At 41.7% G+C, this 25,786-nt stretch overlaps 1 protein-coding gene across 6 annotated transcripts in view; it reads left to right on the top strand.

The window, feature by feature from the left end:
- The window catches only part of NMNAT2 (nicotinamide nucleotide adenylyltransferase 2), a 194,898-nt gene that overhangs the window by 66,616 nt on the left and 102,496 nt on the right, over positions 1-25,786 (top strand). The window lies entirely within an intron of this gene.

The following is a 25,786-nucleotide window of genomic DNA, read 5'->3' on the forward strand; positions in this document are numbered from 1 at the left end:
AGCCCATTGACAAGTCCTTGAAACAGAGCAAACTTCCTCTAGGGACTCAGCTGCCTTGGTGTTAATACTTTGCTAAGGGCAGAAGGCAATCTTAGCCCGACCCCAAGACCCTGTAAGTCTACCTTAACATATAAAAACTCCTTTGGAAACTTCCTTTATCTCTACCCCCACCATCCCAGTTATATGTTGGCAATCATCCCCCAAGCATATGACCCACCTATATACATCTGAAGGGTCTTATGACTGAATTTTACTAAACAGTAATAAGTGAACTTTCCTAAAAATAGCTAGTCCTCTCAGGATCCTGGAAACCTTTCCAAAATACCTGGGACATTAAACTATCCCTAACTCCTTCCCAACTTGAAAGTCTGTAATGCGCCACTCCTCATGACCCCCATACAGGTCTTTCGGCCTACAGGTCTTGTCCTCATGCTTTAATAAAACCACCTTTTTGCACCAAAGATGCCTCAAGAATTCTTTCTTGGCTGTTGGCTTTGAACCCTAATGTCTTTCCTACATGACCTGGTACAGTCCTCACAATGGACATGAAGTATGTCTTCCTTCCCAGAGATTCCCTGGCTTGGTATCATCCCTCTGTCTTCTCAGCACCCAGGACTTCCTTCCTTGAGTTCCCATCATTGGCTTCATCTACACCCATTTACTTGTCTGGGTCTCTAACTAGACATTAGGTGTCTTGAGGGCAGAGACTTGGCACAGTGCCTGAAGGAATAAATTAAAAATACGTGTCACTCATCCTTCCTGTAATAAAGGATCATTCCAATATCTTAGAGAGTTGGTTCAAATTTCAAATGATGCCATATGCAGACTTTAATGTTTGTTGATTCCAACTATATACACACATTCAGATAGTTCCCATCTGTCGTCTAAATGTCTGGGTGGCCAAATCTCATACAGGAGGTGATGAATGGAGGACAGGCAGTGCCTGCATCTTAAATGCAGAGGCTTCTCTGAAAAAAAAAAAAAAAAATCCAGACTCGAAGTGTTTTTCTACATTGCAGGGCTCTGGTTTGGGGCCAGGCCATACCCCTGTCTTCACAGAATATGCTCCAGTTCAGCATATCTGTGGACCTATAATCTGCTTTGAGTTTATCTCAACTAGCCCTTCGCTTGCCTTCTTCCAAGGTTGTCTTCCAGAGGTGTATATTTAGATCATTAGATAGTTGGTGGATGTTCTTTTGGGAATTTCTGCCATCCGTGGTTGTAGGCCATTGCTTCAGCCAACCTCCATCATCCATTGCTCACGGTTTCCACACAGGCAAGTACACTCAAGCACATATATACCCAGGGGCTTTGATTCTTGCAAGATTTTTGTTGCATCAATTTCATGCTGTTGTGGTCTTGATCACAGTTTATATACTATGTCTTGCCCGAAGCTTGGCTCGTTGTACCTCATGATTGGCAGGGTACCAAATATGATCATAGATGTTCATCTTCCATGCCTTCTTTCACATTTCTGTTATTCTCAGCCAGGAATATCAGCGTTTTCTACCTCAAAGCAGTGAGAGACACTCCCTCTCTGGGTGAGGATATGATTTGGGGAATCAACATTAGAGTATAATGGCACAGAGCCTGGACTCTGGAATCAGATGCCGGGTTTTAATATTGATTCTATCATTGACCATCTTTGTGATCTGGAGCAAGACTCTTATTCTTCTCTCTGTGCCTCAATTCTCTTATTGTTGACTGGGTATATAATTGTTCCAACTCCTGCAATTCTGTGAGGGGCTTAGAACAATATCTTATACAGAGTAACGGTTAATTTTAAGTGGGAGTTACTATCATTTTATGTACTTCTTTTTTATTGAGATAAAATAGTAGCTGTTATTATTATATATGGTACCGGCTGTAGTCAACCAGAAAGGAATTGACTGCCATGACCAGCCCAAATTGGGTTATCCTCCCCAAACCCTCTCTCTCCTCTGCAAAGCAGGATTTAGTTTTTTGTACTTTTGTAACCTGTACTTCCTCTGTCTGCAGAGGTTGGGAAAGGGAATACCAGGGCCTGTCAATCTTCCGTCCAGAACATGAATCATGCGAATGCCTGTCCCCCTCGTCATGTACATAGTCAATTTCTTTCTCACTCATCCTTACAACTAATTCTTTGACCTTTCCTAGAGATTTCCTATCACTGGGCATCCCATTTCATCTCCCTCTCATCCTTACTAATGGCTGGACCAGGTTCTTCTTATCTCTCTCCTGAACCATTAAAGAAGCTTCCCCACCGTCTTCTCCACATGTAATTCCGACATTCTCATCCAGTTTTCACACTGTTTCCAGAGTGATCTTTTTTCTTTTTCTTTCTTTCTTTTTTTTTTTTTTTAGATTTTATTTATTTATTTGAGAGAGGGAGAAAGCACAAGCAGGAGGACTGAAAGAGGGAGAGGGAGATGCAGGATCCCTGCTGAGCAGAGAGCCTGATCTGGGGCTAGATCCTAGGACTCCAGGAACATGACCCCAGCTGAAGGCAGACACTTAACCAACTGAGCCACCCAGGTGCCCCCGGAGTGATCTTTCTTACACAAATCTCTATGTTTCTTCTCTGCTGAAAGCCTTCAATGGCTCCCTATTACCTGCACAATCATGTAGGAAGACACCATTTGGCTTTCAGAACCTCCTACAACATAGCAGAAGGCTCACTTCTCCTAACTCCATTCCTGCTCACCTTCTATTCCAACCAGACAGAACCGGTATCTATATATCTCTGATTCCTTCTTTTTTTTTTTTTTTTTTAAGATTTTATTTATTCATAGACACAGAGAGAGAGAGGCAGAGACACAAGCAGAGGGAGAAGCAGGCTCCACACAGGGAGCCCGATGTGGGACTCGATCCCAGGTCTCCAGGATCACACCCCAGGCTGCAGGCGGCGCCAAACCCCGGCGCCACCGGGGCTGCCCTGCTTCCTTCTTTTAACTCAACATATTTCCTTTTCTAAATAACTTCTTCTGCTACTTCTATCTCTTGAATTTCCATTTTTAAAATTTAAGGTGAGATATTAGTTTTTAAAATGAGACTTTCCCCCCAAGGTCCTGCATCCCCCAATTCACTACCCCTCCAGTCAGAATTTTTCATCCTCTCTCATACTACTATAGTAATTTGTTACTGTACATAACAGTATGTAATGTTACATACATTATCTTATGATAATGCTCAGCACAGCCTGCTTTGTGATATCCATTTTTACCTTTAATTATTTCAAACTGTTTTCAGGCACCTGTGTGGCTCAGTGGTTGAGCCTCTGCCTTTGGCTCAGGTCATGATGCCAGGGTCCAGGGATCGAGTCCCGCATCAGGCTCCCTGCAGGGAACCTGCTTCTCCCTCTGCCTATGTCTCTGCCTCACTCTGTGTCTTTCATAAGTAAATAAATAAAATCTTAAAAAAAATTCTTTTCAAAACTGTTTCCAAATGGCTAACAAAAACGACATGGTAATATTTGTCAAAGCTCATTGAATAGTACACTTAAAATGAGTTTATTTTATTGCATGCAAATTATACCTCAATAAAATTGATCTTAAAATAAAAACACAGTAAAAGCAAAGCAGAATAAAAATAAACACATGAGAAAATTGAGATGAAGGGAAAATAAGGATGGAAAAATAAAATAAATTTAGAGATAAAATTAGTATTAACATGCATGCCATACATTTCCATGGGCTAAAAATTTACCTCTGATTAAATTTCCCAGCAGCCAAATAAAGTAGGGAATTATGGCCAGAGAAATAGAGATTTTCCTAGTTCTGAAACTTGAGCAAAATCTTTTTCATGGTTTCTTAAGAAGAGAACACTGGCCTTAAGGCAGGACAGCTTTCTCAACAATGACCCTATGTTAAACCCAATAAGGAGTTTATAGGACTGTTTGTTACAGCATCGCACAGTTTAAGTTGCTGGCAGAGCTGGAAAGTACAATTAAGAAAACAGTCCTGTAAGGGACTAAAGAGTGAAGTTCAAGTGTACGGCTTCCTAACGGTTTGGCTAGATTAAGAAATAAAGATTTTTTGAAAATTTTATTTATTTATTCATGAGAGACACACACAGAGGGAGGCAGAGACACAGGCAGAGGGAGAAGCAGGCTCCATGCAGGGAGCCCGATGTGGGACTCGATCCCGGGTCTCCACGATCACATCCTGGGCCAAATGCAGACGCTCAACCACTGAGCCACCCAGGTGCCCCTGATTATATCTTTTGTTAATATCTGAGAGCATGTGAAAGTATAGAGTCTGTGACTTCTGTTGCCAAGGACAGACCCTTGTTTTTGAAGCTGTCTTGTTAGCTGCACACACATTTATTATGTTGTGTCTTTGCTTTGAATTGACCCTTGTATCCTTATGTCATGTTTCTCTTCGTCCCTGATAGTATTCCTTGGCCTGATACCTACTTTGTGTGAAGTTGAGATAGCAACTTCAGCTTTGTTTTCATTAGTGTTTGCATAATTCTTCTTTATCCTTTTACTTTTAGTCTATGTTTTTATATTTTATATTACATATCCTATTATATTTTAAGTGGGGTTCTTGAAGATGGTATGGAATTGGGTTTTTTAAAGATAATCCAATCTGACAATATCTGTCTTTTAACTGGTATGTTTGCATCACTCACGTTTCTCTTTTTCTTTTTAAGATTTTATTTTTAAGTAATCTCTAGACCCAGTGTGGGGCTCCAACTCACAACCCTGAGACCAAGAGTTGCTTGCTGTACTGACTGAGCCAGCCATGCTCCCCTATATCACTCATGTTTAAGGTGATTATTGATATGGTTGGATTCAAACCATATTACCAAATTATCTTGCTTCTTGATTTCTACCTGTTCCAATTGTCCTTTGCTTAATTTTTCTTTTCCTACTTTCTTTGGGTCTAATTAGAATTTTTTTGAAATTCTATTTTTATCTCCTCTCTTGACTTATTTATACTGGTAATTGTTGTAGGAATTATAATACATATTTTTAAATAATCTGAGTCTACCTTAATATTACACCACTCCAAGTGAAATATAAAGATCTTATAACAGTATATTTCCAGTTCCTCCTTCCCATCCTTTGTGGCATTCTTGTTATATATTTCACTTTTACCTATGCTACAAACATTGTTACTTTTTTACATTGTTACTTTTTAAATTTTAAACAGTCAGATGTCTTTTAGGACAATTAAAAATAGGAAAAAAATTGTTTTTCCTTTTTCATTTCTGTTTGTTGATTCAAATTTATTTTCTTCTTCTTCTTTTTTAATTTTTTTAGATTTTATTTTTAAGTAATCTCTACACTTGATGTGGGGCTCAAACTCACAGCTCCAAGATCAAGAGTCACATGCTCTACTGACTGAGCCAGCCAAGTGCCCCTGTAGATTCAAATTTCCGACCCATATTTCTTCTGCCTGAAGAACCTTTTTTTAACAAGTCTTGTAGAGTAGCTCTTCTAGTAGTGAATTCCCTAAGTTTTTCTTTATCTGAAGAAGTCTTTATTTCTCCCTCACTTTTGAGAACTATTTCTGCTGAGTATAAAATTAAGAACTGGTTTTTGGTTGCGGGGTTTTTGTTTGTTTGGTTTGGTTGTTGTTTTGCTTTCACACTTCCAAAATAGCACTCCCACTATCTTCTTGCTTAAATGGTTCTGACAATAAGTGTACTGTAACTCTTAGCATTGTTTCTGTGTAGGTAACGAGGTAATGTGTCTTCTCTGGTTGACTCCAAGATTTTCTTTTTGAGTTTTTTGGATCTGTTATGATTTGATGTGTCTCACTAATTTTGGAAAATTCTTGGCCATTATTTCTTCAAATATTTCTTTTGTCCATTCTTTTTCTTTTTCTCTTTTTTGGATTCTAAATACATATATACTTAATATTGTGTATTTGATAATGTCTCATATCTCTCAGATTCTCAAGTCTGTTTGTTTTTTGTTTTTTGTTTTTTTCACTCTTCCATTATGTTCTTACTCCTCCTCCAGATGTAATGCTGCGGCCAGCATATATTTCTGCCCTTCTACCAGAGGTAGAATTTCCCCCTTTTTTTTCCTATTCCCTTACCCCAGCTTCTGTGAGTTTCCACCAAGCTCTGAGACTATTGTTTTGCTATCCTTCCTGCCCAAGATCTTCTTCCTTAGAGAAGAAAGGGAGGTAGAATTTTAGCAGCGGCTCTTGTTCTCCCTCAGCCAGCACCATGAGAGGAGCATTCTCCCTAATCTTCTTTGGAATACCTTGATGGGGTTCCTAGAGAAAAGAATTTATAAGGAAAACCTCATTTTTGACAGTCAACTGAGCAGAATTGAACTTTTATGAAAGTTAAAGATTCCAAACGGTTCTTAGGCCCAAAGAGATTGTCACTCTACCCCAGCATGAAGGGGCTGCTGGGGCCCCTGAAGGTAGGGCCATGGTATTAGAAAATATCTTCCTGGGCAGCCCCGAGGGCTCAGCGGTTTAGCGCCACCTTTGGGCGTGATCCGGGAGACCCGGGATCAAGTCCCACGTCAGGCTCCCTGCATGGAGCCTGCTTCTCCCTCTGCCTGTGTCTCTGCCTCTCTCTCTCTCTCTCTGTGAGTGTATGTGTGTCATGAATAAATAAATAAAATCTAAAAAAAAAAGAAAGAAAATATCTTCCAGAGCTTATCTTCACTCTAACACCACACATCAAAATGGATCTTCAAAATCATAAAGTTCTATATGGGAAACAGTGGATTCCAGGTTTGGAGTTCATGGACAATATAATTAAAACAACAACAAAAAGTCATCAGAAGGATCAGCATTGGGTTCCCAACTTTTTATTTTTCAGACAAAAAAGCGCTCATTTTGCTATCACATCATTTCAGTATGAAAGAACCACCTCTACCACAACTCCCCCACCCCAAACTACAAATGATGTAGTCTTGGAATGCTGACTAATCCTTTACTTGGAATGAATTTAACCTTTGAAAAACTCAGTAAGGTGAACTTAACTTTTTGTCTTTATCATCATAGATCAATGGCTGCTTAGTTATGGATCAGCACAAGCCCTCAGTCTAGTGCTCATGGGCTTGCTGCAGAGCTTCGCTGACTTTTCATGTAGCTGTGTTTTCTGTATCTTTGTTGTGACCTCCTGGAAAGCAGGATCATGTCACATTCACTGTTATTTTTCTAACTTGACCCTCAAATGTAGCCTATGCAATAGGCGTTCAGCTGATCATAATGATAAATATAAATATTAATTATTAATACAATAATATATGTGTATATACATATATGGTGCATATATGTGTATATACATATATGGTGCATATATGTGTATATACATATATATACACACATATATATTAATGTATATTAATGTAATACATTGCTAATAAATGTTAGCTAACATCCTGCCGCGCCCTGTCTAGCACTCCTTAGATCCTCTCCATGTGCCTCCCTAAGTCCACCTGGAAGGATGCAACATTTACTTTTATTTCTTTTCATCTTAATGGCATTTAGTGAGTGCCCACTTTGGACAAGGAGGGTTTTTTTAGATGCTGCAAGAGATAAAAGGATAAATAAGACCAGAGTTTTGCCTTTAAGTGGTTTATAATTATTACGTACAGAGGTAGTTATAATACTTCACTGGCCATGGGAACAGTGAAGAAAATGTTCATATGCCCATTTATTTTTAAGTACTCTGAGTGGTTGCTTTGTTTTGGACTTAAGGAGAGGGAGGAGAATAAGCATGAGTTGTTTTGATGGATGGTTGTGAAGAAATAATAGTGCCAAGGTGTAAAGAAGTAACAGATGTGGAAAGAGCATGGTTGGTCAAGGAGCTCCAAGAAGGGAACGACTACTTCTTACTGGGGATGAGGGAATGACAGGTGGTCAGACAAGTGATTAATGCTGACTTGGGGAAATCTGAAAGTGTTTCATAGTGAAAGTGGCACTCGAATTGCCCTTGAGGCTGGACACAATTTAGATGTCAGGTTGTGGAGGAGAGGAGTTGGTTACACAGGAACAGGCTGGGCAGAGGAATAGGGGAGGACAAGTATAGGTCAGGAACAGAAAATAAAAAGCCATAATGTGGAGAGCAAGGCGTATAGAGTGGAAGGAACAGGGACTAGAAGGTATGACTGGAGAGGCTGGCCAGAATCAGAGTGTGGCTGGCAGGGAGCCGTGCTTAATAAATACTTGTCAAGTGATTGGATAAGAGAATGACAGCATCAGATATGGGTTGTTGTTATTTTGTTTGTTTTTTATTGCAGTAGCTAATGGTGATGAATTTTAAATAGGGAAGTGACATGATCATATTATGATGGCAGCTCTGTGGAGGACACATGAGAGACCAGACCAACCAAGGGCGGGACCTGAGTTAGGAAACCATGGTGATTGTCCTAAATGGTCTCCCTGCCCCCAGTCCTGGAAGGCCTGATTTTCTGCTTCTGTGAAAAGTTAGGCTGGAATGCTTCCCTCTTTTGAAATGTTTATGGGTCAATGAATGTAGAGCTCAAGTTAAATGCAAGGCCTGCTTAAACACACACTGGGAACATCAACACACATCCTATTCCCAGGGAGGGGACTAAGGATCTCCTGGTTGCATTTGTGTCAAGGTTGACCTGGCTCCCAGGGAGGAACTGGGGAGGTGACATGTAGCATGACTGTCAGCCCTGACATTTGTATGTGTCTAAATGTCCTAGACTTGATGATTCTATTTCTACCTCCTAGAGGGAAGATGGAAAGCCATCTGATGTTTCTTTCTTAGCACTCCTCATCTATTCGGTATTGACATCCATAAACAATGAAATCAAAGGATTCAGATTAAGTAAATCTATTTTCCTTGCATGTGGTACAACACAGTTTGAAAATAAAAAAACAAATCAAATGCTCTGAAAGCAAAACTAATGCAAATTAAGGTCTGGAGAAATCCGTCAGCATCTGAGCATTTATTTTGCTTTTTCTCCCCTTTAAATTAAACTAACACTATTTTCCAAAGCTCAGATGTGAATCACAGCCCCTTCTGGAATGAATGATTATGACTCTGGCCTAGTTTAAACAGATGATCCCCCACATGAGAGAGGCTCTTCTCCATGGGGTAGGAGGTGCTCAGGCCTTGACCTCTTGTGGGCAAACTGCCAGATATGGAATTGCCCCAGTAAGGTTGCCTGAAACTAGGGGAGTGAAAACAGACCCAAGCAGAGTCTGTCTTTCTTTTTGATGAACTCATCATTTGTGCTTTTTAAAAATTTAATTAATGCTTGTCATTAAAAATTTTCAATGGTACTATAGCTTATAGAGAACTAGTTCAGACCCTCATCCCTAGATGTGTGACCTTGGGAAGGGTTACTTAAATTCTCTGAACTGAAGTTTCCATCCCTATGATTTGGGGGCAGTAACACCCAGCACCTGGGGTATTGCATAGGGTTATATGAAATAATACATGAAATCCATTTAGCAAAGTGGCACATAGTGAGCACCTAAAAAAGATAGTTTTTTTCTTATTATTAATAAAGAGTGCAGTTCAACTATCTTAAAGGAAAAGGTAGAAATCTTAGAATAATCATGGATCCTTATTCTAGACACTTGTGCTTTCCTTGGTGACTCTGGAACTTCATGGTTATTCTGGAGCTTTCCGCCAGCAGTTCTTGCAGAAGAAGCCAATGGGGGGCTAGTCAGTCCTGAGACTGCCCCAAGACCTTGAGATCCTGTTACATCTATGCTCACATTCTCCAGTGGGTCCCTGGAGGGAGGAGAGCAGAGGAGAATCTGGTGGTGCATTAAGCCCACGTAAAGCGTCCCTTTGCAATCAGGCCCCACAGATAGGACTTCAGGTACTTGCCTCACATAGACAGTACTGACTTTTTTTTTTCTAAAGATTTTATTTATTTATTCATGAGAGACACACAGAGAGAAGGAGATGGAGAGAGGCAGAGACACAGGCAGAGGGAAAAGCAAGCTCCACGCAGGGAGCCTGACGTGGGACTCGATCCCGGGACTCCAGGATCACACCCTGGGCTGAAGGCGGTCGCTAAACCGCTGAGCCACCCAGGAATCCTGAGAGTACTGACTTTTTTTAAAGAAAGAGAGCCAGGTGCTCTATTTGGCAATGTTGCCTGACCACTTCCTGTCAAGGGTTACCAGGAAATGATCACTTGAAGTGTGCAGTGGTGAGCAGGGAAGCTGAAGTGTGCAGTGGGTGAGCTGGAGGGAATGGCCCAGGCCCTTCTCATCCAACCTAGGGCCACATACCTCAGCAACCATCCCAGGCGTTCAGGCCAAGTAGCTGTTTAGAGTCTGTCCTCCAGGGGTGGGACATCTGGGCCCCAACTCTGTGGTGTCCCCAGAGGAGCTCTTCCTTCCATACGGAATCCAGAAAATGAAAGACAGTTGTGTCCTCTGGTTCACAAGAAGAATCTGGGGGGGATCTCTCCACCTCCGGGCCTAACCTGGGAAATTAACCTTCAAGACTCGTTCCTGTCCCTGTTACCAGGCTAAGTTCCTGAGACAACACCGGGGTCCCCTTCTTTCTTGATGTCACAGAGTATCCTATCCCTATAATAACATCCCTTCAAACCCAACTGTTCAGCTTTGTCATTTCCCAGGATCCCACATCTGAATTTTGATTTGCAGCATCCCCTTGGAAATTACCTGGCCAGCAAATGAAAAGGAGGGGGTGTATTTGCTGTTTTGTTTGCAGAAGCAAAATATTCCAAGGGAAGGATAAGGAACCGAGCAATTCTGCAGTAGGTTCTGAACTTCAGTCTCACTAAAAGGTCTGTTTTATTTTGAGGAACAGGAAGGACCTGGCATTCCATCTGCTGTTCTGCACAGGTGGCCGCACACAGATGATGTTTCATTTTCTGAATCTGAAGGCCGAGGCTTGTTCTCCTTCTTTCTCTTCCTGCTCTGTCCGGACCCCTTGCTCTCACTCCTTTAATCACTGTCCACCCCATGGCCTTGCTGTTCCCTTCTGTCCTTTGACTTTCTTCCCTGGCTTTCTGTACTGTGGAGTTTATTTCTCGGCCATCACCGTTGCTGCCTCTGCCTTATTGCTTGTCTTTCTGGTTTGCTAAGCATCTCTCTCCTAATTTGCTTCACCAGCCCACGCCCAGCAGCCCGGTTCCCTGAGAAGCTTGCCTTTGTTACCTGTTTCACACGTCCTCTGGACCTGCCCCTTGTTTCTCCGGCAGCTCACCTTTTGTTTCTTTAATCTCTCAGCTCCTTGCAAAGGAGGGAAGAAATTGGGGGAGCCCAGCTCCCTCTTTCCTTTCCCTCCAGCTGCCAGCAGACTCAGCAGAGCTCAGAACACCCCAGAGTTTCAGGCCTTTTTAGCTCCTTGTATTTACATTTTTGAGAAGTTTGCCTCCTGCTACAGGTGGCTGAAAGCATCAATCCAAACCTTCTTCACCTCTGCTTTCTCCCTCCTCTCTTCCCCATGGAAGGCAAGGGGGAATCCATCCTAAAATATTGTTCTAAGCAGTTTGCTCTTCTTAAGTAAAAACGTGTGCTAGGCACTGCTGTCAGGTGCCACGCACTTGCTCACCTGCTAATCCGGTGGCTATTTACTGAGCACCCCCTGTGGGCCTGCACCCCAAGATGCTCTGGGCTTCTGTGGAGAGCCCACTGTGCTCTGCAGGAGCTGTCCAGCCTGCTGGCTGACTGAGGGCTGGAAGTTCAGGCAGGGATTTAGCCTTTCACAGCATCAGGATTATTGTGGGCCTTCCAGCACCCCGTTGTTCTAGTTTTCCTGCCAAAACTTGAGATGCAGGAGGCGGCACATATTTTTCTGGGGATGTTATTTCATTCCCCCAGGATTAACAAGTCTCAACCACTCCTCCTCAACCATACCTCTTCCCCTTCCTCATTCTTCTCTCCCCAGCACACTTGCTAACTTGAGCAGCCAAAGACTGGCTGGGCTCCAGTGTGTTCGTGGAGGGTTTTCAGTTTTCTCTCTGCAGAAGGTGAAGCGGAAAAGGAAAGGGATGGGAGCTCACAATGACTGGGTTTCTGTTCCAGGTCAGGGACTGTGCCTGCCTGATGATTGACTGTGCCTGGAACCCAGGTATCTCTGAATTCCAAAGTCAGAATCTTGCCACTGCAGCCTCTGTGCAGGTGCGCGCAGGTGGTGGGATGTACTAGGAGAAGTTAAAGTGAGCGGTATGGGCCATCCAATTTTTTTCCCCTCCCACCTTGAGTCCTGGATCTGAAGAGGCTTGGCAATCTTCTGCTTCTGCTCTGAGTGCAGCCGTGTGTCTTGTGCAGATGGGGCATTAAGGACACGAGGTCTCTGGCTGTCTTCCCAGAGAGACTTCTATTTTCTTTCACATGGCTTTGTGGGCTCCAGGGCTAAAATGCCCAAGTTCTAATCCGAGCTCTTCTGTTTGCTGTCTGTGTTACCTTGGGTGAAGTACTTAAACTCTCTGTGCTTCAGTTTCCTCTTCTGTAAAGAAGGTAATCATAAGAATACTATACTCATTCCTAAAGTAGTCAAATTTGTAAAGAGGGAAAGTATGATGGTGGTTGCCAGGAGGTGAGGAAGGAGAATGAAATGGGGAGTTATTGTTTAATGGGTACAGACTTTTAGATTGGGAAGATGAAAAAGTTCTGAAAATGGATGGTGGTGATAGTTGCACAGCAATGTGAGTATCCTTAATGCCACAGAACTGTACAGTTAAAAATGGTTACAATGGTAAGTTTTTATGTTGTGCATATTTTACCACAATAATAATAAGAAAGAGGGGTGCTCGGCTTGCTCAGTTGGTAGAGCATGTGACTCATGACCGTAGATCATGCAACTCTTGAGCTGCATTGGCCATATTGCATATATATATATATATATATATATATATATATATATATATATATATTTTAAAGCTTTAAAAATGTAAAAAAAGAATCTTCCTCACAGGATTTGGGGGAAGCTTGAAGGAGATAATGCATGTTAAACACTTAGGACAGAGCCCATAGCAAATGCTCCATAAATGGGAACTCTTTTGTGCTCCAGCCTTGCCTTTTCCAGGGAGATCCTTGAAGCCAGGGGCAGAGCTTTGTAGCATACACCTGTCTCTTGGCTCAGGGTTGCATGAGAAGGGGATCTCACTGCCAGCGTCTGGAACAGTTCCCTGTGTGTGATTCGGCAGCTGTCAGGATGGGCTGGTGACTGTGCATTTTAATAGAAGAGCTCTCACTGCCCATGCCAAGCACCAAGGTTATAAATGGAACACTGCTTGCTAAATTGCCCCATTTTGCACATACTCACTCCATGAGTTGCTAGCTCTGACGTGCGGCTGAATTTGGTGGTTAAGCTAGAACAAAAGAATTACGAACCCATTGAGGACAACTCCAATTAAATGGCATCAACACCACGGTGTGTCTGAGAAGAGAATGGTGTTTTAATGTTTTCACTGGCCTTGCCCACAAATATTTATGGAATGTCAAAAGGGAGAGAGGAAAGCAAAGCTCTGAGAGTTCAGATCAGGAAACAGCTAACAAGGTGTTATGGAGCTAGGAAAGAAAGCAGTCACACACAGTAGAATGCCCCTGTGTCATGCTGGATCTGAGGACAGGAGTCCTTTTAGACGTCCTGTGTGCAATTCCCCCCAGACGCCACAGATCAGTCCAGAGCAACAGCATTTATTGTCATGTATAGAACTCAGTAAGTCGCAGACAACTTGGGCTAGGGCAGGGGGTGGAGAGGGCAGTTGGGAGAAAAGGCTCCTTTATCCTCGTGTCCTTGTGTGGGCCCCGGAAGACCCTTCCTACTTCACTGCAGCCATGAGGCTCACCCAGTTCTGAACCCAGATGACCCTGCCACCTGCAGACAGCTTTCCAATGCCCTGCTAGCTCAGGGCTCTAAGACTTACCGTCTCTCTTAGCACTTCCCAGCCCCTCTATGGTGAAAGATCAGGTTTGTATTTTGTTTCTCTTTTTAAAAAATTTCCAATCCATTGTGGGTAGATAAAATACAGTTAAAATGAATTCCTAAACTTATTTATCAGTAAATAAAGAAATACATTGGGAAAATGAAATAAGAAACAAAGAGATACAAAATACAAGACCACTTTTTAAATTATTATAGCCAGCAGATATGAATTTGCCTAGTCAAATTGCTATAAAAGTTAGATACTTACTCTCCATTTTTGTGCTTATTGTGTAACAAAATGACTGTGCCCCCCACGCTGGTCAGGGGACCCCATTTAAATGGCGTTCAAAATCGCTGGTCTCCAGAATGATGTGCCAAGACAATCCATCGGAGTGCAGGAAAAAAGACTTCCAACCTATTTATATTTTTATCTCATCTTCTTTTGATTTTTACTTTAGTGTATATTTTGAACACACACAACACAATTGTAAAATAAGACACATACATTTTATAAGCAAAAAAAAAAAAAACCCGCAAATTGTGCTCAGAATCTTTTTACTGAGTTATATGATCAAAAACATTTGAAGTCTACTCAACCATTCATGTGAAAGTTAATGATATCCCTCTTTGGGGCATTGCTTATCCTGCAATGGGCTCCTATTACTTAAGATTTCATATATTTGTGCCTGTCTTAAAGTTATAAATTCTCTGAGGACAGGAACTATGCCTTAATTATGTTTATTAAGCTGAGAAAAAGCATGAATGTGATTCCAGCCGATGTGATCCCAGCTGGGATATACGAATATAAACATGACTAGGAATTGGTCTACTTTCTTTAGGATGTACTTGTCTAAATTGAGGACAGAAACTTTCAAATTAATAACTGCTTTTTGTGTAATATGTGCAATCAAGTAAGCATACATCAGTAACAAACTTGAAGCATAAAGAGTGGATAACTTCACTGGGGCTGGTTCTCAGATACCACCCAGAAGAACTGATACCTGAGAAGATATTGAGGGATGACCAGGCTTTGCATGGGTGGCAGAGGAGGATATTTTGGGTAACATTAGCATGCAAAAAGGCATAGAGGTCTACATGCCCATGAGGATAGCTATTTAAAAAAGAAAGAAGATAACAAGTGGTGGCGAGGATGAGAAATTGGAACCCTTGTGCACTGCTGATAGGAATGTAAAATGGTGTGGCCACTGTTACAAATAGTATGGTGGTTCCTCAAAAATTATACACAGAATTACCATATGGTCCAGCAATTCCACTTCTGGATATATACCCCAAAGAAATTAAAAGCAGAAACCCAAACAGGTACTTGTGCACCCATATTCATAGAAGCATTATTCACAATAACCAAAGGTGGAAACAGTCAAAGCATCCATTGATAGATAAATGGAAAAACAAAATGTGGTCCATACATACAGTGGAATATTATTCAGCCTTAAAAAGGAAGGCAGTCCTAACACATGGTACCACATGGATGAACCTTGAGGACATTATGCTGAGTGAAATAAGCCAGCCATAAAAGGATAGATATTGTGTGATTCCACTTCTATGAGGTACCTTGAGGAGTCAAAATTATAGATAGAGAGTGGAATGGGGTTCCTAAGGATGGGAAGTAGAAGGAATGGGGAGTTATTAGTTAATGGGTACAGAGTTCCCGTTGGGGGGAATTAAAAAGTTCTGGATATGGGTGGTAGTGATGGTTGCACCAACAAGGTGAATGTATTTAATGCCACTGAACTGTATGGTTAAAGATGGTTCAAATGATGAATCTTATGTTTTATATATCTTACCATAATTCTTTAAAAAATATAAAGTAACAAATGACACAGTGTATTCAGAACATGGCATTTTCTGCACTTGACTATGGCTGGATGATAAACTGTGAGGAGAGAGAGGAGAGGTAGGAGGTGCTCATGTTCCTCCTATCTTAAAATGAAGCAGAACACTATTCTTCCATCCCGCATTCCCCTCCAGCTGCTCACTCCCTTCTCTCCCTACCTGGATTGCCAGGTTTTATATTCTTACCTCTCTGCAGCTACTTCACCTCCACATAGAACCACACTCACTGAAGACTGGACATGGCCCCTCATCTTCCCTGATGGCTCACAATGGCTTCTTGACACTAACTGCATGCTTCTTATTGAAACTCTACTCCATGTATTTCTTGGTTGTCGCTCCAAAGATTTCCTCCTACCTACTCCTAGTTCCATCTCAGTTTCCTACACTGGTTTCTCTTTCTCCTCTTGTCTCTTCATGAAGATCTTTCCCCAGGGTTCCATCTTGGATACCCATCTCATGTTTTGCAGCTTCCTCTTCTCGCTAGCTCTCATTTCCTCCTACCATTGTTGACATATCAATGACTCCCAAATTGATGTCTGTATTCCAGATCTCTCATCTTAGCATAAGACCTGGATATTCATCTGTCTTTTAAATATCCCTCTGTCAGCTTATTGTATCAATGGCATCAGTGTTTTCCTTGTACTCTCATCACACTCTTCCCCTTTCTCACCTCTGAGATCTTTTTTATTGATATCTGTTCAATGCTACCTCCTTTCCACGTCTCAAAAGCATTTCCTTTCAATATTAATAATGATAATATTTTTTATAAGATTACTATTTTCCACCACTGTGTGCTCTTTTTGATCTTGGAATCTCCAGGCTAGCAGAGTACTGAGCCTGCTGCATAGTACTAAGATAAACAAGTAATGATGACAAAAATATATAATTCTAATATGGTGCTCAATATGTGCCAGGTACTGTTCTGAGCACTTCACATATAATACTTCATTTAATTCTTTAAAAAAATTTTTAATTTAAATTCAGTTCGATTAAGATATCCTTTATTATTAGTTTCAGAGGTAGAATTCAGTGACTCATCAGTTGCATACAACACCCAGTGCTTGGGGCAGCCTGGGTGGTGCCGCAGTTTAGCACTGCCTTCAGCCCAGGGCGTGATCCTGGAGACCCGGGATCGAGTCCCACGTCGGGCTCCCTTTATGGAGCCTGCTTCTCCCTCTGCCTGTGTCTCTGCCTCTCTCTCTCTCTCTCTCTGGGACTATCATAAATAAATTTAAAAAAAAATTAAAAAACAACAACAACAACACCCAGTGCTCATTACTTCAAGGGCCCTCCCTAATGCCCATCACCCAGTTACCCCATCCCCCCACCCCCCCTCCCTTCCAGCAACCCTTGGTTTCTTCCCCATGGTTAAAAGAACTTCACTCAATTCTAACAAAAATCCTACAAGGTAGATTATTCTTTTTCTGTCATCCTATTATTCTTTTTACAGATGAGAAACTGAGGCACATAGAAGTTAAGCAACTTGCCAAGATCCACAGCTAATAGAGGCACAATGCTGAATGAATGAATGAATGAATGAATGGGAGAATAAATGTACAAGGCCAGGAAAGAGATGCTGAGTTAGTTGCATAAGGATAAGTTGTGCCATGTGAATAGTCGGTAGATTGGAAGCCATTTCTGGGTTTCTTTCTAAGGAGGTGCTAAATGTTTCTTCTGGCAGTTGTAGTTTGATCCAGAGTATAGTAGTACATTGGAGAACTTGATATATGTGATCAAGATAAATAAGGGGACAAACATTCTTGATGGAGAGGGGAGGGAAATTGGCTGGTCCAAGGTATGATTTCAGTTGGAGATGTGAGTCAGGGGTGGTTTACCTGCAGTCTGTTCCTGCAGAGTGATATTGGCATTCTGCTCCATGTAGCCCTCGCTACACAAACATCGTGACCAGCATCCCCCAGGGAGCCCTGTACCTGGGATTCATGTGGCACAATGTCCTGGGAACCTCCTGGGGGCTGCTGGCCACCTGGTATTGTTACTTATTTTAAAAACCCATTCTTGCTACCCACATCTCCTCTATCACCCTGAAGCCTGGTTACCACAAACTATTGATTGCACATTTCGTGATCTAGAAAAATTGTGCTGCCCCAGACCTGTTTGCTGTCTTCCCCAGTTCTTAACCCTCCCAGAGCTTCCTTTTCTGTTTTCCTAGGGCTCTATGCTGCAGGTCGGTGGTTCTGCCCTGACCATTGAGAAAGAAAAGCAATGAAAAGGGTCCTTCTCCCTCCTTTGGTGCCCTCGACAACCAAATAAACATCAAGACACCTCCATTTTTCCTGCTGTTCCTGTTTTCTTCCTTTCTCCCAGCTAAAAATAAACCTATGAATAAACTGCCCACTCTGACAGGCTGTCAGAACTATAAGGAATCTTCAAGACCTGCTGGCTCAATCTCTTCATTTTAAATATAAGCTCAGTCATTTAAACATCTGCCTTTGGCTCAGGTCAATGATTCCAGGGTGCTGGGATCGAGCCCCACATTGGGCTTTTCTGTTCAGCAAGGAGTCTGCTTCTCCCTCTGCCTCTTCCCCTGCTCATCCTTGCTCTCTTTCTCTCTCTCTCAAATAATAAATAAAATCTTTTAAATAAATAAATAAATAAATAAATAAATAAATAAATAAGCGCACACAGAAGTCTAGAAAAGGTTGAGGATCCTGTCGTTGGGCACAGTTTAAATGAAAACCCTTGTTAGGGGATGTGGGAGATAGAAAGAATTTAGGCAAAGGGAGAATGCTTTCTATCTCCCGCACCCCCTAACAAGGGTTTTCATCTAAACTGTGCCCCACAACAGCTTCTACTTATGTGACATAATTACACTGTAAGTAGATTTTAATACTTTCCTGTGACTTCTCCTTTAATTTCTACTTAGAAAAATAACTTTAAACGTCTATCATATATAATTTCTTCTCTTGTGGTCCTCTTCTCCAGAGTAAGCCTTGACATTAAAAAATGAAAGCATGTGTATGTTTTTTCTCTCTTCCTTCTAGTGGCTGTATGCAAATGGAGGGATTGCCATTAGGCTACCAAGGAAAGGTGAAACTTCAGTGTCTGCTATTTTTGCAAGCCCTAACCATGTGTACTCCCATGATAAAAATCACTTTAGGGCAATCACTGAAATACAGTATTATTGGTAAATATCTGTATATATACCCATTTTACCCAAAACGTGATGAGCTCTTTGAAGGCACAGACTATGTCATCTTCCATTTTGTGTTTCCACTATATAGCACGGTGTCTTGCACATAGTACATGCTCACTAAATGATTGCAGAATTATGGCTGAATAGAGTTATCAGTCTGGCCACACTCATTCAGGACCTAGACTCCTTTTATAGAGAATCCTACTTAAAGACCCGCAAGCAGAGCTTTAGTGCAAGGACAGTGCATGATAGCAGGAGGAAGAAGGTTGTTTTTATGCACATGGAACAAGCCAGACAAAGGCTTGAAGCAGGAGACTAAACTTACTAGGTTGTCCATTAGGAAATTAAACAGCCTGTCCATTCATTAGGGAAGGAACAAATGACAGGCCTCGTGCATTACCAGACTGTTAATAAGCAAGAGCCAGACTTCCTTTTTATGGAAAGCCAGACTCTGAATGTCATGTTACCCAGCCTCCTCAGGCTACCCATTCTTAAAGTCTTGCTATTCAAAATTGTGAAGATTGTATAGAGTACTGGTGTTAGAATAAGGGGTTACAATCCCTCTTTTGTAAGTGTCTCTGTCCTTTTTTTAAGGCTGCTAAGATGGTTTATATTTGCTCAGATGATCTCATGCAGAGATCAGTGGGACCATGTCACCCTCCACCCAAAAGGAAAGGCATTGTTGTGTGTGTATGTGGAGGGGACCTCATAATAAATGCCCTGACCTCTTCAAATTGGAGGACTTGCCTTTTGAATTTCAATCCACTCCACTTGCCATGTTGAAATTGGTCCACCAGGGTCAAATACATCTTCCTAAAGGAAAGCATGTCTACAGCAAGGGTAGGATGATGAGAGAGTCTAACACATTTTTGAGTGTCTATTGGGTACTCCAATCTGTGCTTGATGCTTTTGCATCTCATTTGTTCCTCATAATAGCCCTGGGAGAGAGGTTTGACCTCTTTCTTATGGATAATAAAGCTGAGGTTCACAGAAATAAAACACTCTTCCTTGAGTTCATATAGCTAAGTAGAGCTGGAATCAAATACAAGTCAAATACAGGTAAACCTGTTATCCTTCCAACATTCCATTCATTAAACAGCTGTTATGAAAATATCTGAGGCCAACAAATAACCCAATTTTAAAAATGGGCAAAGGGTTTGAACAGACATTTCTTCAAAGAAATTATGCAAATTTCCAATAAGCACATGAAAAGAAGTTCAACATTATTAGTCATTAGGGAAATGTAAGCCAGAACCATAGTGAAATACCATTTCACACTCATTAGAATGGCTAGGATAAAAAAGACCAATAATAACAAGTATTGGTGAAGATATGGAGAAATTGAAACTCTTGTACATCACTGGTGGGAGTGTAAAATGGTACTACCACTTTGGAAAACAGTCTGTCAGTTCCTCAAAAAATAAACATTGATACCATATTTTACTAACAATACCATTCCCAGGTATATACCCAAGAGAATTGAAAACATATGTCCGGGGGTACCTGGGTGGCTCAGTCAGTTAAGCATCCTACTCTTGATTTTGGCTCAGGTCATAATCTCAGGGTTGTGGGACTGAGCCTGGCATCGGGCTCCACACTCAGCAGGGAGTCTGCTTCAGATTCTCTCTCCATCTCCCTCTGCCCCTCCCCCTACCAATGCTCTCTTTCTCTCTCTCTCTAAAGATAATGTTTTAAAAATTTAAGAAGAAAACATATGTCCACACAACAACTTGTACCTGGATATTTATAGCAGCATTGTTTATAATAGACAAAAGGTGGAAACAGCCTCATATGTCCATCCGATGATAAATACATAAATAAATTGTGGTATATCTACATAACAATATTATTCAGCCATAAAAAAAAATGAAATACTCAAACATGAATCAACCTTGAAAACATGATGCTAAGTGAAAGAAGCCAGTCACAAAAGGCCACATACTGTATAATTCCTTTCATATGAAATGTCCAGAAGACAAATCCACAAAGACAGGAAGTAGTGGTTGCCAGGGCCTGGGAGAAGGGAGGAATAGCCAGTGACTGCTGAGAAGTATGGGATTTCTCTTCCAAGAGATAAAAGGGTTCTAGAATTAGATAGTCATGGTAAACACACCACTCTGTAAAGACACTAAGAACCATTTAATTTTACACTTTAGGGATGCCTGAGTGGCTCAGTGGTTGAGTGTCTGCCTTCAGCTCAGGGTGTGATACTGGAGTCCCAGGATCAAGTCTCACATCAGACTCCCTGCATGGAGCCTGCTTCTCCCTCTGCCTGTGTCTGCCTCTATCTCTCTGTGTCTCTCATGACTAAATAAATAAAATCTTTTAAAAAAATTGTACACTTTAAAAATAGGGGTGAATTTCATCATACATAAGTTGAATGTTGATAAAGTTGTTAGGAAATACATATCTGAGGCCAGAGAGTTGGTTTAAGCTAGTGTCAGATAACCATACTTAGGAAAAACACTAACTTACTGGGCACTGGTACCAAGATTTAGGATTTAACAATAAAATGGCCAATAGTAGGGAGTGTCGATCCATGACATGCTTGGAAATAAAGTTCTTGATAAACAACCAGAAAGGTGAAAGAATGTCCCTTTTGCTTGTAGTGTGAGATATATCACTCATTAAAATAATACTAACATATCTCTCAGAGATTAAGGTGCTAGGAGTATGCAGTCAATAGGAGATATCTTTTATAATACATCTTTTATATACATATACATATATAGTAAAATATGTCTTTTATAATACAATGGTAAAATAAAGGTAAATGTGGTGCTAGGACCACTATTGCTACTTTCATTTATTCATTTATTAAGGAATACTTATTCAACGTCTGGGATGTATGAGGTACTTTGCTGTTGTGTTAGAATTTATCACGTTTATTATTCACAGACATCTCATAAAGTCATAGTCTCCCATTTTACAGATGAGCAAACTGAGACAGAGGTTAAGAAAACTATACAAAGAGGGGTGCCTGGGTGGCTCAGTGGCTGAGCATCTGCCTTTGGTTCAGGGCATGATCCCCGGCCTGGGGATCGAGTCTCACATTGGGCTCCCTGTGAGAAGCCTGCTTCTCCCTCTGCCTATGTCTCTGCCTCTCTCTGTATCTCTCATGAATAAATAAAATCTTTTTTTTTTTTTAAGAAAACTATACAAAGGTATATAGCTAGTGAGTAATAGAGACAGAATTTGCACCAAGATTTTTCTGACTCCAGAGCTAAGAGCCAGAGGATTGGTTCGGAAAGTAGAGAGCAAGTAGTGGCTGGCCATCTATGGATAATATTGGAATGTGGAGGATGAGCACGGTGGTGGAGTAGAGTTATGTCTAGCCCAGACCCTGGAGCCAAATGCCTGGGTTTGAATCTTGCCTCTGCCATCTCATGGGAATGGTATGCATATTTAATTAGTTATGAATGCAAAAATACTTAGAACAGCGTTTGGTACATAATGAACATTCGATGTGCAGAGAATTTATTATTATTATTATTATTACCTCTTCTACACACATGCATGGTCATGGCTCTGAGGTTAGGGACTATCACTTAAAGGGTAGAAAAGCCTCTCACAGATTTATAGTTAAAACAATGGTTATTTTTGGGGAGTGGGTTTAAGAGAGGGGGAGTGTCAAGAAAGAGGAGGGGTAGTCTCACTCTCCCTTATTTTTATATTTTGAATTTTTTACAATCATGCATTACTTTTTTTTTTAAGATTTATTTATTTATTTATGATAGACATAGAGAGAGAGAGAGAGAGGCAGAGACACAGGAGGAGGGAGAAGCAGGCTCCATGCAGGGAGCCCGATGTGGGACTCGATCCCGGGGCTCCAGGATCACGCCCTGGGCCAAAGGCAGGTGCTAAACCACTGAGCCACCCAGGGATCCCCAATCATGCATTACTTTTTAAAATAAAAGAAAAGATAGCTGATAATAATGCTTTCACCAATAAAAGAATACTTGTACAAAAAAACAAAACAAACCCAGGACATCTGTATTTATTTTGCTTCTTGGGAAACTCAGAAAGTCAGTCTTCTATATGCAGCTCACAGACCAGAGTCTTTGTAGTGAGGGGCACAATGCCAAATTTAGAGATTCATTACCTTGCTCCTTCAGCTTGTTTTCCATTATGGGCAAATTTGCTGTAATTTGATCTTGATAGATGACCTGGCAGGCGTTTCTAGACCTCAGCTCTGCAGGAGGCACCTCTCTGATGCTCTCCTGACAGGTACTCCTGATAGGTGATGCTTACAGGAGTCTACCCCAAGGCCTTCCTCTAGGAGATTGGAAGGTGATGGTGAGACTCGTTTGTGGATGTGGAGTCTGAGAATGCCAATTGTGGGTGGGATCTGGGGCTCAGGAGAGGAAGGAAGAAGAAGAGGCAGGTAGTCACATCTTCCCAGATGTGAAAAGACAAGCTATGTCCATCATCTCACCCCAGGGAGCAAAGATTGGCTGTGCCTCTCAAATTTTCCATGTCAACCCTACCAGGCTGTTTTTCCTTGGTTGAAGTGCGGTTTTCTCATTTGTGAAGCAGGTTTCATATTTCTTCTTTTCCAAGTGTTTTTGGAAATCAAGTTAGCTTTGCTCTGAAATGTATCATATAGGCTTCTGGGAGCAAAGCAGAAATGATACAGAAATAAGGGACAGTGGAGTGACTCATCACTGGTTTGTCTTTCTACAGGAAGAATAGAGGATTTAAACTTAACAGCCCAGGAAAGAGCCCCAAACCAGCAAAACCAGCAAAACCTCAATGTTTTACACTTACTTTTACATAAGGATAAGGGTATGGTTGGGACAGACAATAAGGATACAGGAAGAAAGTTGCTAGAATGTTGGAAGCAAAAACACTGTTATTATCTTGCAGGTCTCTCTGCAGGAAGAGTAACTAGAAAAATTTTAGATCCAGGCTAAAGTTCCCAGAACAAATGCCTACCAGTGCTTCCTGCCTTTAAATCACACCTGTATCCTACTTCTACTGGACTCTGTCTCACACATTTCTCCTTTGTCCCTCTCCCACTGCTGAGCCAGATCTTGTCAAGAGGACAGGAAGGAGACAGCCCCAAGGGAAATGTTCCCACCAGCCCTGAGCTGACTCCATCTCCTCCCTTACATATGACTCAGATGCCCTCTTGTCCTGTTCTCCCATACTTGGAAAAAGATGTGCCCAGTACAGCCTCACACAGAGGAAGGACAGAGTTCAGAACTCACACGGCTCAAAATATAAAGTGATCCAAGAAACTAAGAAACAAAGACAACTGGCATCTGCTTCCCAGGGCTGCTCTCTGTTCTCATCAGTGCAACCACATAACCACACAGCATAAGACGGGATGAGCTGTCATTCCAGCTGACAAATCTGGTGGTTCACATACCATTATGTTTTCTTCTCTTGCCTATCTCTCGGATAGGAGATGGGGAAAAGAGGGGTAATTGGTATTAAAAGTCACACTTTTTTAAAAAAAATCAAGATAGAGCATTTTATATATATATTTTTAAGATTTTATTTATTTATTCATAGAGACACACAGAGACCGGGGGGGGGGGGGACGTGGGGGGGCAGAGGCACAGGCAGAGGGAGAAGCAGGCTCCATGAAGGGAGCCTGACGTGGGACTCGATCCAGGGTCCCCAGGATCACACCCTGGCTTACAGGCAGCGCTAAACTGCTGAGCCACCAGGGCTGCCCAGCATTTTATATTTAAACAACTCAACAAATAATGACACTTTAATTGTACCATCTTTGTCCAGCTATTCTCTGCTAATCTGCTTGCACAAGCTTTGTTCACATGAACACCTGCAAGTTCTGTATTGTGAGGTATGCACATTCCCGCTCTGCTTCAGAGACTGACCTGCTACTATTATATTCAAGTAATTCAAGCTCCTCCCTTCTACTCCCAATCCTTAAGTGTTTTGTTTATTCTATCCCATTAAATCTTGTTTTGATTACGTGATTCTTCCCTTCAGGAAGAAGAGATTAGACCCTTTCAAAGAGAAGTCAAATCATAAAATGGAGGGGTGCCTGGGTGGCTCAGTCAGTTAGGCCTCTGACTTCCACTCATGTCATGATCTTGGGGTCCTGGGATGGAGTCCTGCATCATGCTCCACACTCAGCAGGGAGTCTGGTTCTCCCTCTCTCATTGCCCCTCCCCTGCACTCATGTGCCTGCACATGCTCTCTCTTTCTCTCTCTCTCTCAAATAAATAAATAAAATCTTCTTAAAAAGTGATAAATGGAAGGAGTCAGAACATTTTGTGATGGGAAAAGTCTTCTGAGACCACTTTATCTAATCCTCTTGTTTTACAGTTGAGGAAATTGGGGACCAAGAGGTTAAGTCATCTGCCCAAGGTTACAGAGCAAGTGGTGGAGACACCAGAGATCATTCCCCTTCCCCTACACCATCAGGATGCTTCTACCTTCAGATCATTCATGCATCATAGCCTGAGTGAATTAGGAGAGGTTTGGAAGGGGGCATGCACCAGCTTTAGGGTGTGCCCTGGACCTTTTGATGTAGTGCCATCTAGAAAGGAAGAGCCGAAGGTGAGAAGGCTGAAAAAGAGGACAGCTGCACACCTTTGGCACGCTGGAATATTCTAGAAATATTTTAGTCTCAGCATGCTTAAGAGACTGAAATCATCAGTCCAAAGGATGAGGGAGGAAAAGTGATGAGGCACATATAACCCACAGTTCTCTCTGGCAGCTGCCACTCCCCCTTCTGCCCTGGTTTGCATCCAGGTCTCTGGTCTTAGTCTGGTCACTCAGCTCAAGATGTTGCAAACACATTTCACCTTTGCACCTTTACTCAAGCCCTCCCTCTTTCCTCCTCACCCTTTGTAGCCCAGCTCAGAAAACCGTGGTCTTCATGAGGGCACCCCTAAAATATTCTTAGTTTGATGTCTCTTTTCCCTGAGCTAATTGGTTGTGGTACCTAGATTAATTAGCTGCACTTTTTCTACTCCTAACATCTTCCATACTCTACCCACCCCCACCCCC

The sequence above is a fragment of the Canis aureus genome, chromosome 6 (assembly GCF_053574225.1).
Source record: "Canis aureus isolate CA01 chromosome 6, VMU_Caureus_v.1.0, whole genome shotgun sequence".
In the NCBI taxonomy this organism is placed as follows: Eukaryota; Metazoa; Chordata; class Mammalia; order Carnivora; family Canidae; genus Canis; species Canis aureus.